Raw genomic sequence first — 13,613 nt, 5'->3', positions numbered from 1 at the left:
TCTAATATCTTATTCCTACACTTTAATGTATTTTCTTTCACATTCATCTCACTTTGGAGAACACTAAAAAAGACAACTATGAAATAGTGAGAAAATGGACAATGTAGGCAAATATTAAATATTTGCTTTATATAGACACGGTCTCAGTTTCAAATGATAGGAAATTCAAACATTTAAACTTCTGAGCAGTTTTCTTTATTTCCACAGTGTATTCTTAGTTTTTCTTTATGTTATAAAATAATATGTCTGTACTTCTTTGGTATATAGGTGATTAAAAGAAAGTTATGAAAGAAAACTATTGCCAATTTCAGATTATTAACAAAACTTAAATGGTCTTTAAAAATTAAGATTAAATATAGTGATATTTATACAAATAAAAAAATAAAGTTTCATTTTCCAGGCAGGAGAAAAATGACCTAAGGTGATCTACATTGAATATGTGGTAAAATAAAGAACACCAAAAGAGCAAATATTTGTACAGAACTTGAATATTATTTATAAACACCAGTAACAACAATCAATTAAAATTGAAATACATTAAAATATGGGAATAATAGTACAAAAATTGAGTGGAGTAAATAGAATCAAAGTGTTGTAAGATACTTGCATTGTATGGGAAGTGGAGGAAATACTAATTTTTGTAAAACTCTAATGTGTCAAAGGATAAGTGTTGTAATCTCTAGGATAACCACAAAATAATAACCAAAAAAGTATAACTGATAAGTTGCCATGGGGGGAAAAGTAGTAAAAATGCTTGATAAATACACAGGAAAGTAAGAAAGGATAAAGAACAAATAGATAGGCAAATAATAAATAAAAAGTGAGATGTTTAATTTAAACTTAGATAAAAAGGAATCGGTATAAAAATAAACAAATTACAAAGAAAAATATTATGGTGGATTTAAAAAATTGACTATATTCTTCTTGTAAGAAATACACATAAACTATAAGGACACAAAAGGGTTGAAAATAAAAAGGAGAAAAGACACTGGGCACACCCTAATAATAGCAAGCCATGGAGTTATACTAATGTCAGACTATAAGACAAAGAGAGAGGTGTTTTATAATGACCAAAGGGCTAATCCATTAGGAAGATATAACAATCCTATATTTTTATATACCCAAATGGAATCCCTTTAGAATATATAAAGCAAACAAAATTATGAAACTAAAAGTAAGAATAGACAAACTCACAAATACACTTGGAACTCTTATTATACTTATCTTTGTAGCTGACAGAATAAGACAAAAATATATCAATAGAGATTAAGGAAAACTTTGAGTAGCAAGGTCTGATGCACTATAAATACAACAAACCCAACAACTGCATAACACACATTTTTTTTCAAATTCACATAGAACATTTAAAAACAGTGACCATATACTGGGCTGTAAAGCAATTTGCAACAAGTATCAAAGTATTAAAAATTTATGGCATATGTTTGCTGACTACAGATGAATGAATCTAGAAATTAATGACAAAAAATAACTAAAATTTACCCCAAACTTTGGAAATTTAAAATCTATGAAACTTGATAATGAATGATTTGAAGAAGATGGTGGAATAGGACCATCGAGTGCTTGTCCACACTGAAAAATATCTTCACAAAAGCTAAGGAAAGCACTTGAGAATCACACCTGAGTGTAGCACAGTGACATGATTTGGATGTTTTTGCCTCCAAGCCTCATGTTGAAATATGATTCCTAAAGTTGGAGGTAGGGCTTAGTGGGAGGTGATTGTGTCATGGGGGCAAACCCTTCATAAGTTGTTTGGTGCCTTTTCCATGGTAATGAGTTCTTGCTCTATTAGTTAACTCAAGAGCTGGTTATTTGAAAGAGCCTGGCATCTCTCTTCCTCCCTCTCTTGCCTGCTCCCCCTTCACTTCCTGAGAGCCTCATCAGAAGCAGATGTGGACACTATGATTTTTGTAAAGTCTTCAGAACTGTGAGCCAAAATAAATCACTTTTCTTTATAAATGACCTAACCACAGGTATTCCTTTATAACAACACAAAAAGAACTAGTGCATGACATACATTCTGTAAGACATATTGAAGAGGGTAAGAAGGGCAATTTTACATTATTGACATCATCCTTTTCCCAACCTGAGGCAGCACATTGTGGAGAGACATAACTTCTGCATTGGGAGAAGAGAGTAAAGCGAGCACTGAAATTTGCCTTAGACTCCATCGGGCCTGCCCTAGTAAAACCCAGTACCACACAAGCCACCATGGCCGCAGGTTTCAGGACAGCCACCAAGGACTCATTCTCTAGGCTTTTACCTGTGCCAGGCTGGAAGTTGCAGACCTAAATTTTAGGCCTGCATCCATAGATCAAGCCTCTAGGCCCACCTTAATTCTAGGTCAACTCCCAGAGATCCAGTTTGACTCCACAGACTCAGGCTCCAGATCTCCACAAGGTGACAGTCTTGCCCCGCTGGCCACCATAACCCTAGTAACCAGGTACGTCCTCACAGACTCCAGGTCCAGAGAGCCCCTATATCCCCAGGAATCAGACTGTTCCAACACTAGGTTGGTCCCACATGTACCCAAACTTCAAGCTTGCTGCAGCTCCAAGGCTGGAGTCACTGATGACAGAATGACACCTGAAGACCAGAACCATGCCAGTCCCCATGCCTTCAGGTATCTGGCTGGTACCTGTGTCTCCAGACTGGATCCTGAGATCCCACAATCTAGCAGACCCTGGGTCCAAGCCTGTTTCATCTGACCAAGGGTCCAGGCCTGACTCAGTAGATCTCAGCACTGGGCCAGTCTTTGTGAATCCAGGCACCAGAACTGCCCTTATGGAACTTGGTTTAAGTTGACCATCCATGGCCTAAGACTCAAGGCTAGCCCTCACAGACTCAGCCTCTAGGCCAGTCCTTGCAGATGCAGGCTCCAGGTATACCAAAAACTAGGCTAACCCTCATGATCACAGACACCAGGCCAACACATGTGAACTCTGCCTCCGTCTCCAATTTGGTAGCAGATTGGTACTTGTAGATGCAAAATACAGGCTGGCCTCCGTTACCTTAAGCACTAGACTGACACTTGTGGATCTGGCCTTCAGGTTGACCCCTGCAGACAGAGATTCTAGGTACACCAAGTAAAACTCTATGCTCAAAAATGGCCCCCATGTCCTCATGCTGTAGCAGACCCAGGTTCCAGGCCTTTTATAATAGATCCCAATGCTAAGTTGGCTTCTGTGGACCAAGACGCCAGAACTCTCCCTGTAGACCCAGATTCTAAACTTGACCTGACTGCAGAGTCAGGTCCATGTTCATTAGAATAGGCACTGATGTTAGGCTGATGCCCAAGAACCAAACATACTCCCACAGACTCAGGCTCTACACCCACCCCAGTGCACGTCAGTCTCCATGGACTCAGGTTCCGGGCCTTTCCCCATGGATCTAAGTACCAGGACCATTCCAGTACCTGGACAACTCCTGCAGACTCAGGTTCAAGGGTCACCCAAGTGCCAGGCTGGCCCCTGTAGACCCAGGTTTTAGGCTAGCTCCCATGGATAAAGCTCCAGGTTCCACCTCATAGACCCAAGGCACTATGCCCATCCAACTGGTTACCTAGGAACCAGTCCAGCCTGCTTGAAGACTCCAGTATTAATCCCACCAGTGGACCATGCCAACTGGCCTGCTCAGAATCTCTCAATGGGCTGACTAGTGAAGGGTTTTCCCTGCTGAATTTAGTCCACAGAGACTGGAATAATATGCAGACACCAATACATGGCCACAAGGATCACAAGTAATCAGAAAAACTTGACACCATCAAAGGAACAAAATAAAGCACCAGTAACCCACCATAAAGAAATGGAAATTTACAAGTTGCCTGATAAATTATTCAATACAATTGTCTTAAAGAAGTTCAATGTTCTACCAGAAAATACAGGAAGACAAACAGAATCAGGAAAGCAATACACAAACAAAATGGAAAGTTTAAGAAAGCAATAGTATAAAAAACCTCACAAAATTCTGGTGCTAAAGAAAACAATGGCTAAACTGAATAATTCCATAGAGATAAACAGCAGACTCACGGAAGCAGAATAAAACAAACAGTGAACTTATCAGTGAGGACAGATTAGTTAAAATAACCAACCAAATAAACAAATAAACAAACAAAAAAAGGAAATGAAAAAAAAAAAAATGAAGACAGCCTATAGGAATTATGGGAAAACATAAAGCAAGTCAATATATACATTGTGAGTGTCCCAGAAGGAATCGGGAAAAAGAAAGGAATAAAAGCTTATTTAAATAAATAATGGTTTTAAAAATCCCCAAATCTAGAGGAGGAAATGAATAACGAGTATTATAATCAAATTCTCAAAAGCCAAAGACAAAAAGGAAAGATTGAAAACACCAAGAGAAAAGCAACTTGTCACATACAAGGAAAATTTATAAAGCTATCAGTAGATTTCTCACAAGTAAAGAATATAACAAGCCAGGCTCGGTGGCTCAGCCTGTAATCCCGCGCCTTTGGGAGGCTGAGGTGAGTGGATTGCCTGAGCCTGCGGGTTCGAGACCCGCCTGGGCAGGTGAGACCTCATCTCTACAATAAATCAAAAAATTAGCCGGGTGTGGTAGCGCACACCTGTAGTTCTAGCTACTTGAAATGCTGAGGTGGAAGGATCGCTGGAGCCCAGCAGGTCGAGGATGCGGTGGCTGGGAGCGGCCACTGCACTCCAGTCTGGGTGACAGAGTGAGACTCCAACTCAAAAAAAAAAAAAAAGAATATAACAGACCTTTGTTATTCATATCTTTTCCCATGATTTCAGTTAACCAGTCAACCATGATTTACAAACAGGTAAGTACGATGCAATAAGGTATTTGAGAGGAAGAGAGAGCGAGGAGCGAGGCCACATTCACATACTTTTATTATAGTATATTGTTATAATTGTTCATTTCTTTTTTTTTTTTTGAGTTGGAGTCTCACTCTGTAGCCCAGATTGGAGTGCAGTGGCCGCTCCCGGCCACCGCAGCCTCGACCTGTTGGGCTCCGGTGATCCTTCCACCTCAGCCTTCCAAGTAGCTGGAATTACAGGCACGCACTACCACACCCGGCTAATTTTTTGATTTATTGTAGAGATGAGGTCTCACCAAGTTGCCCAGGCGGGTCTCGAACCCGTGGGCTCAGGCAATCCACTCACCTCAGACTTCCAAGGCGCGGGATTACAGGCTGAGCCACCAAGCCCATCTAATTGTTCTTTTTTTTATAGGTTATTACTGTCAATCTCTTACTGTGCTTAATTTCTTAATTAATCTTTACCTTAGGGACGCATATCCCTAAGACAACTACAGGCATCCCCCACAGATAAAGGGAAATTACTGTAAACCAAACTACAGGCTAGAAAACATTTTGAACAATATTTTTTGTTCCTACCATTTATAAAGTATTACTATTTTTAAATTTTATTTTAAAGATGTGTTAGCCGGGCTTGGTGGCTCAGCCTGTAACCCCGCGGCTGAGGTGAGTGTATTGCCTGAGCCCGCCGGTTCGAGACCCGCCTGTGCAGGAGAGACCTCATTTCTACAATAAATCAAAAATTAACCGGGCGTGGTAACACGTGCCTGTAGTTCCAGCTACTGGAAGGCTGAGGCAGAAAGATCACTGGAGCCCAGCAGGTTGAGGCTGCGGTGACCGGGAGCGGCCACTGCACTCCAGTCTGGGCGAAAGAGTGAGACTCCAACTCAAAAAACAAAACAAACAAACAAACAAAAAGATGTGGGGTACAATTCAGGATTAGGTATACAAGTGGTCACCATACAGGTAAAGTTTGAGCCTAGAAAAACTAATACTTAGATATTTGTGGAATCCAAAAATCTATTCAGAGATAAAATTATAACCTTAAATTCAAATAATAGAAAATAAGAGATGCTGAAAAAATCTATGATCTAAGTGTCAATCACAAGTAAACAGGTAATCAAAGTCAAAAAAGGTAAAATGAATACAGAATAATAAAGGGAACAGCAAAAAAAAAGAAAGAAAAAAATGAAAGCTTTTTGTCTATTCATTTAAAAATTAATTAAACTTGACACATTTCTTGAACAAAGGACACACATAAAAGGTAAAATAAGAGGAAATACAAATATAAATTATTGTACATCCACTAAAGATGTTGATTCAATCATTAAAACCTTACCGACATACAGGTCTCAAGGTATGGATGTCTTCATTGATCAATTTTTCAAAATATTTTTAAAAATTGTTTACAAACTTTTCCAAAGAATAGATAATGAGGAAACATTTATCAATTTGTTCTATGAGATCAAAACCTCGCTACCAACAACTTACAAGGTAATTAATAGAAAGTAAAATTATAGGCCTAAATCTTTTATAGACATTGATGCCAAAATTTTAAAACGTTTTTGGCAAATTTAACACTTAAAAAATATATTATAGGATAACCAAGTGGCGCTTATTTCAGGTTGATTTAACATTTGAAATTCACCACATTAAGACATTAGAATAAAAGAAGGGAACATTATATTAATCTCAATGTGTAGAAAAATTATTTGATCAAATCAACACTTATTCATAATAAAATTTTTAGCAAACAAGGAATAGTAAAGAACTATCTTAATATAATAAAGAGACTCTGCATAAAATCTATAACAAATGTGTTACTCAATGGCGAAAAGTTGGAAACATTTTTCTGAGCTCAGAAACAAAACAAAGATTGTGGTCACTACCACAATTTTAATAAAACATTGCACTAAAGAAATAATAAAAGAAAAAGGAAGAAATATAGCTATTATTATTTACAGGCACCATGATTTTTTACACTGAAGATCCAAAATATCTACAAATACACTATTAAAATTAATAACTGAATTTAGTGAGATTGTTAGACACAAAGATAAAATATGAAAATCAATTATATTTCCATGTACTAGTAACAAAACAGAAAATATTTTAACAATACCATTTATGCAATCAAATAAAAAATACCAAATACCCAAGAGTAAATCTAAAAATATATGTGTAATATCTGTACATTGAAAAGTAGGAATTAATATTAAGATAATTTAAATAAAATACAGATGCAGGTATATACCATGTTCAAAAATTGAAAGCGTCAATGCTATAAAGTATAGTAATTCTTCCCAAATTAATTTATTGATTCAACTCAATCCCAATAAAATATTTTGATTTGGTTTTGTAGTAACTGACTAGAAGATTATAAATTTTATATGGAAATGAAAGTGCTAAGATTATGCAAGACAATTGAAAGATAAACAAAAATATGAAAGATATATAGTATCAAATACCAACATCTAAAATTATCATGATGTGACAGTAATTAAGAGAATCCAATGTTGATCAAAACACAAATAATCTAACAGAATAGAAAGCAAATTAAGAGAGACACACACACAACATATATATATATATACATATATATATATATATGAGTTATCTCAAAGTTGTTATTCACTAGGTAAAGACGGTATTTTCAATTAGCTATCTACAAGAATAACATGTGATTTTGATCCTTATTTCACATTACACATCAAAATCAATTTTAGATGCACTGTATACCTAAAGCTTAATGGTGAAACAAATAAGTTTCTAGGAGATAACAGAAGAGAATATCTTAATGATAGCAAAGTAGATAAAAATTTCTTAAACTGTACAGAAACATCTATAACCATAATGGAATAGAATGACATACTGGGTTTCTGTTATCCAATTATAATAAACTGTACCACTCTTTTATTTTCTTTTTTTGCATTTTATTACATAGATACAAACACAACATAAATTTACTATCTTAACCATTTTTAAATGCACAGTTGTGTTATTAAATACATTCATAATGTGAAACTGTCAAAACCATTCATCTCTATAATTCTTTTTATCTTGTAAAACTTGAAATTCTAACTCATTAAACAATGTTCACTGTGGCTGGACATATAAAATGTTACAATCACTGTGGAAAACAGATGGCAGTTCCTCAAAAAATTAAAAAGAGAATTACCATATAATCCAGTAACACCAATTATGGGCATATACTTAAAATAATTGAAAGCAAGATCTCAATCAGATGTTTGTTTGCCATTGATCACAGTAGCATTATTCACAACAGTTAAAATGTGTAAGTAATCCTAGTACCCACTGAGGGATGAAAACAAGCAAAATTTGGTATATACATGAAATGGAGTACAAAAACGAAAGAAATTCTATAGTCAGGCATGGTGGCTCATTCCTGTAAACCCAGCATTTTGGGAGGCGGAGGCGAGAAGATAGTCTGAGCCCAGGGGTTAAAGACCAGCCTGGGCAACATGGCGAGACCTCGTCTCCACAATAAATCAAAAAATTAACCGGGTGTGGTTGCGCACCCCTATGATTTCAGCTACTTGAAAGACTGAAGTGGAAGGATGCCTGAGCCCAGCAGGTCCAGGCTGCAGTGACTGTGAGCGTGCCACTGCACTCTAGCCTGGGTGAAAGAGTGAGACTCTGACTCAAAAATAAAAGAAAAAGGAAAAGAAATTCTACCATGCCACAACATAGTTGAGTCATTTCCTAATAATAGAAATGTAAACAAATGATGAATACAAGAAAAAGCACATCTAGTTTTTGAACATCATGAAAAACACTCATGAGAGAAATAATATGGTCAGGAAAGTGAAAACAATAATATTTCCATTGTGCTTTTAAGTATTTTAGTTTTTAAAAATGGACTTTCAAATATACTGTCTTGTTTAATATAGTTGAATAATTCTAATTTGCTTGATTTGTTCTGGAGTAAAATCCTGCTCTCAAAAATCTTTATCATTTTTTCAGTTTATACATCTCCTACTTCAGATCTACTATGTATAAATATGACTTCTTTATTGTCCTCGTTTCTTTGCTCCACCTTTGTTTAATTCATTATTTTTCTTAAAATTGTATTCCCTAACATTTAAATAAATTAATTCTTCAAACTTAAATTTTTTAAAATGTGATGTAATTTTCACTAATTTATTCATTCAATTAATAAATATCTAATACTGTGGAAGGCTAAATAATGACCCCTTCCACCAAAAAAAATCTGTATTCTAGTTTCTGGAGCTTGTGCATGTTATTTTATATGGCAAAAGAGACTGTGCGTGTGAATAAATTAAGAATTGTTAGATTATTCTGGGTTGTTCAGTAGGATGTAAAACATAATCACCACAAAGTGAAAAAAATAGGGTTAGAGAAGAAGGCAACGTGACTATGAAAGCAGCGATGGGAGTGATGCATTTTGAAGAATGAAGAGGGCCCAAGCCAAAGAAGACTGCAAGTTGCCACTAAAAGCTAAAAACAAAAACAAAAACAAAAAGGCAAGGAAATAGATTCTTCCCTCAGAGCCTAGCAGAAACCAATCTTGCTACGTTGATTTTAGACTGAGGAAACTGATTTTAGACTTCTGACACTAAGAACTGTAAAAATGTGTTGTTGAAGCCACTGAGTTAGTCACAATTTTTCACAATAGAAAATTAATACAAATCTTGATATTAGTAGTGGTTGCTTCTGTGACAAATATCTAAAAATGTGAACATGGTTTTGGAATTGGGCAGTGGGCTGAGGATAGACGAATTTCAAGGAGTGTGATTTTTTTAAAGACAAGATTGCCTAGAACAAAATGCTAGTAGAAAATACGAATGTTAAAGACTCTGCTGATGAGAACTCAGAGGAAGAGAAGAGCATGGTAAAGGAAAGTCTATACAATCTTTGAGAATATATCAATTGTCATAGAAGACTTAGTGAAATATGGACTTTAAAGGTGTTGCTGATGAGAGCTCAGGATAAAGTGAAAAACATATTATTGGACACTGGAGGAAAGAGAAATATTGTTATATTGTGGCAAAAACTTAGCTGAATTGTTTACTATACTTATGTGGAAAGCAGAGCTGATATGTAATGGAATGAAAAATTTAGCTGAGAAGATTTTCAAGCAAAGTATTGGAAGTGTGATGTGATTTCCTCTTTCTGCTTATAGTAAAATGTGAAAACAAAGAAATAAAATTGAAGGCAAAAAGTAACAAGAACTTGATTATTTGGGAAATGATCAGTTTATCCAGATATCTCAATTTATCTAGATATTTCAGTTTATCTAGTTTACTGAGGTGCTAAAATCAAAGTTCAATGTCAGGGAAATGTGCTTTGGAGAGAAGGCTGAATGTGGCTGGACAACCTCTTGCTAGTACTGAAAGATGAGGCATGTGACTCATTTATTTACTTAGCTATCTCAGCAAAAGCCAGGACTAGAGATTAATTGCATAAAGATCTTTCCTGTATAAAGATCTTTGTGGAGAAATCTCTTTTAATGAATCCTCATGATACACCCAGAGAATCACAAGTTTTTTAGAATATTTTACCAGCAGAAATACTGCCAGTTTAGAATGAAAAAGACAAACAAGAAAAATGAAAGAAGGTTATTACACTGACAATCCTCTACAGGTTGGAATAAGGTTGACAAAGCTACTCAGCTGCAAACTGTTTACCCTCTAAGAAGAAGAATGGATAACTGATGGGAGAGATGAAGGCCCAGGGGGGGTGGAGCCATGGGTGAAACCTCAAGTGGGTGAAACCTCAAGCCACAGTGGATTATAGACAGTCATTGGAACTTAATAAAGTTTTCTCAGTTTGACAGAGAAATTGCTTTTGGACCAGTGATTCCTTTCTTCCTTTTATTTTCTCCCTTATGGAATCGAAATGTTTATAAATATTACCATATTTCTGTACAATTGTATTTTGGGAGAAAAAAATTATTTTCTAATTTTACTGTTCTACAGATATAGTGTAATTTTGTTCCAGGATAAATCATACATAGCATTTCATCTATACCTTATTTAAATTATTTACATTATGAAAACTGGAACTTTTGAGCTGGTAATAGCTTGATGACATTTTGGACTAGTCTTAGAGCAAGAGAGGGTTAGGTTGAGAGTTTTGAAGATTTGGTTTTGAGTAAAAATATTTGTATGTGCAATGGGCATGAGTCTTTGAGGATCAGAATGGACTCTAATATGCTAAATAATAAACCTCAAAAGTATTCATTTCCTAATCCCTGGAATTTGTGAATATTACCTTACATGGCAAAAGGGAATTTGAGGGCGTAATTAAGTGTAGGAACTTGAGTTTTAGAGGTAATCCTGAATTATTCACTGGATCCTAAGTGCAATCACAGCTGCGCTTACAAGAAAGAGACACTGGATTGTAACAAGATAGCCACCATGGAGTAGCAGACTGGCACCACTCTCACCAAGCAAGGCAGAATAGGGAACAAGCCACTGATGGATGGAGACCCTCTGATAACTTTTGAATGAATGAAATACACTGCACCCTGCAAAGGTCTCTTTGAATACACAGAGACCACAAAATGAGAGCAGACAGGAGAATCCAGGCACTCCACCCCCTGTCATGTGTCAGGCTCACACAGGAACTGATAAACCCTGCCCAGTGAATAAGAGTGGGTGAGTGTACCTAACATGCTTTGGGTCTCTTCACCCCACCCAGCCAAGCATGAGTTGTCATCTCACGTGGGAGAAGTCCTGGTCAGGGCACAGTGACATGCAACCAGACCTTAAGCAGAATGCGGGGGTGGGGGGTGGGGGGGAGATAATCTGCACTAGTTCAGCAGCCATGAGTACAGCTTCTGCAAGCAGAACCAGGTCTCTGGCTCCCTGGCAGGGAAAGTCCACCTGCAGAGTAAACTTCACTGATGCCTGGCCGATCTTCTCAGCGAGATCAGGAAGAATCACCTCAAGTTCTGTGTGCCCGCAGGGCAGATCCTCTCCCCACTCTCCTGTGGCAACAACAACAATAAAAAATCACTCTTTCTAAAGATAAAGGTGTGGACTTGAATAAGGAAGGAGTGACACAAAAGACACCCAAAGGCTTTCTCATGGTAACGTTTCTGGCCTACCAATTCCGGTCAGCAGACAGAGGTACTATCCCCTTACTCATTCTCCCCAAAGTGCTAACAGCAGTGGCTGCTACAGCTGAGAAATCTGCCACATGGTGGCAAAAGGAGCAAAAGTGAACGCCCCACCTGCTCTCACTAAGTGATGTATATTGAATCACACACACACAAAATGCCCTAGAATAGAGGGTCAGTGACTAGCTTCAAAACAGCAAAACCAAATAGAATTACAGAGATAGAAGTGAGACCGGTCACAAACGAGGAAAAAAAATCAATAAAAAATGCTATAGGCAATTCTCAGTGTACTAAAGACACAGTACTCCCAAAAAGCAGTTCTCAAAGCACAAACAATGGAAACCCTCTAAAACAACCTGCCCCAGATGACAGTCACAGAAATCAAAGATTGCATGACTAAAACGTACACAGAGAACAAAGAAAAAAATAGAAGCAAAACTCAACACAGTAATATGGTAAGTAAAAGCAGAGTTGGCCAATTTCAGAAAAGCCTATTATGAAATAATGGAAATGAAGAACTCCATCCAGGATATCAAAAACAAAGTAACATGAATAGGGAGCAAGTCAGCCTAGCAGAGGATAGAATATCAGAGTTTGAAAATCAAAATATGGAATTAATCCAGTCCATCAAAAACAGGGGAAAAAAGCTCAAAAAGAAAGAGCAAAGCCTCTGAGAGATGTGGAGCTGGGACTATGCCAAGAGCCCAAATCCATGTCTGATTGGTATCCCTGAAGCAGAAAGAAAAACTGAAAACACCATGGAATAAATACTCCATGAGGTCATCCAACAAAACTTCACACATCTCACTAGAAAGGTGACCATTCAAGCACAAGAGATTCAGAGAACCCCCGTAAGGTATCAAATGAAAAGACCAAAACCAAGCCACATAGTAATCTACCTCCATGAAAAAAAACCTAAAGACAGCAAGAAAGAAAGGTTAGACTACCTACCGGGAAGACTCATTAGAATCTCTCCAGATTTCCTGCAGAAAAACTACATACCAGAATAAACTAGAGTCCAATCTTGAACATTCTTACAGATAAGTAATTCCAGAAAAGAATTTCCTTTTCTGGAAAAGGACAAGTCAAAATCCTTCCCAGACATCCAATCCCTAAGATACTATGCAGCCTCCAGACCAGTCCTTCAGGAGATGCTTAAGAAGGTGTTGAACACAGAAAATAAAAAGAACTATCATACCCATCACAAAAGATCAAGAAAGCACAGAATCAACAAGAGCATATAGAGCATCTACAAAAATAAAAATGCATACACATAAATATAAAAGTAAAAAGAAAACAAAGGAAACCTTTGAGCTGTATGACTGAAATAAACCCTCACATATCAATAATCAATTTAAACATGAATGGGGCTAAGCACGGTAGCTCAAGGCTATAATCTTAGCACTTAGGCCGAGGTGAGGGGATTGCCTGAGCCCACGGGTTCGAGAACAGCCTGAACAACTTGGCGAGACCTCATCTCTACAATAAAAATTTTAAAAAGTTACCTGGGCATGATAGCACACACCTGTAGTTCTGGCTACTTAGAAGTCTTAGGAGGAAGGATCGCCTGAGCCCAGCAGGTTGATGCTGGGTGGCTGTGAGCATGCCACTGTACTCCAGCCTGAGCGACAGAGTGAGACTCCAACTCAAAAAAAAAAAAAAAAAAAAGAATGTACTAAATAAGCGACTGAAATTGAC

Source organism: Carlito syrichta, unplaced genomic scaffold (assembly GCF_000164805.1).
Source record: "Carlito syrichta isolate Samal-C Ts95f unplaced genomic scaffold, Tarsius_syrichta-2.0.1 Scaffold311418, whole genome shotgun sequence".
Taxonomy (NCBI): Eukaryota; Metazoa; Chordata; class Mammalia; order Primates; family Tarsiidae; genus Carlito; species Carlito syrichta.
Note: the sequence above shows the minus strand (reverse complement) of the source record.